Source organism: Vollenhovia emeryi, unplaced genomic scaffold (genome assembly GCF_000949405.1).
Source record: "Vollenhovia emeryi isolate VEMERY1.0 unplaced genomic scaffold, V.emery_V1.0 DF939452.1, whole genome shotgun sequence".
Classification (NCBI taxonomy): Eukaryota; Metazoa; Arthropoda; class Insecta; order Hymenoptera; family Formicidae; genus Vollenhovia; species Vollenhovia emeryi.
Window position 1 is genome coordinate 22976 of NW_011966914.1, and position 1410 is coordinate 24385.

Consider the following 1410-nt stretch of genomic DNA (forward strand, 5'->3'; position numbering starts at 1 on the left):
ATAGAGGAAGGTTTAGGAGCGAAATCTAATTTTTTTCAATTATTCTTGAAAGTGTGCAAATTAGAAATTTGCACATTGCTTCCTCATAGAGGAAGGTTTAGGAGCGAAATCTAATTTTGCACGATGTTTCTTGAAAGTGTGCAAATTAGAAATTTGCACCTTGCTTCCTCATCATTGAAGCGTGCAAATTGGAAATTTAATTTTGCACAATATTTAATTAAAAAATCTTAAGAATGTCAACAGAAAACATCCTTTTGTAATCCTTGGAACGTCCATCATACATCCCAAATTAATACAGAATATGTAATTGAGATACTATATATGGTTATTTCAAGGATTAATTCAGGTTATATCCAGCAATATTTTTTCAAGATTATTTTAAGACAAATAAAAAAATTATATATGCCTTAAATGTATACATATAACAAATTTTGTTGAAAAATGATGACACGGTAATTGGCTACCGCCTTTTAGCGAACGGTATTATAAAGCCGATCACATTAGGTCCTATCCCTAACAGTACAAATGTTCGAAAGATGTTCAAAGGATGTCTAGAGGATGTTTTAACATCCTGTGGACGTCCTCTGAACGTCTTTCTAACAGAGGATTATAAACAGATATCCTTAGGATATCTAATATATCCCAGCAAAATTTCCTTAGGAGATCCAAAGGACATCCTTGTGCTGTTTGGGTATATGTATAGTATACAGGTGTCCTATATTAATCGCCCATCCTCTCGTGTGCAGGTAGACAAAATATTACAAACTACAAAACTTTTCTACTTGATTCGACCCTCTGCTTGCACACGAGAGGATGGGCGATTAGTATAGGATACTATACATATACGAGGTATCTGTGTATACAGGGTGTCCCAGACCACCCGTATTAGCCACATATCTCGAAATCCGAGAACGACAGACAAAAATGTTTCAGACAAAAGTTGTTTGGCTTGAAGGGGGCCATAAGATGGTACCATTGGTTTGACCTTGAAGAATTATTTGAAGGTCTCATAAAGGTCATACCAATTTTTTTAATGGAATCCCCCATTTTTTATTACATATTCTTGTAGCTGAGCTCGAGAGCTTTCCAAAACGCTATAATAAAGTTTTTTTATTAAGAACTTTTGAGTTATTAAGGTTTGAAAGTTCCAATATTTTGACATAAATTACAAAATATCTTGTAAAATATTCATTTTTTATCATCTTACCTTAATACTTTTTTGAACAGAATAATGAAACAAATCCACCGGTGTAAAGAAAACACAATTTTGTTACAAGTAATAAAAAAATTTTTTTTAACAATTGTGTGTTTTCTTTACACCGGTTGATTTGTCTCATTATTCTGTTCAAAAAAGTATTAAGGTAAGATGATAAAAAAATGAATATTTTACAAGATATTTTGTAATTTATG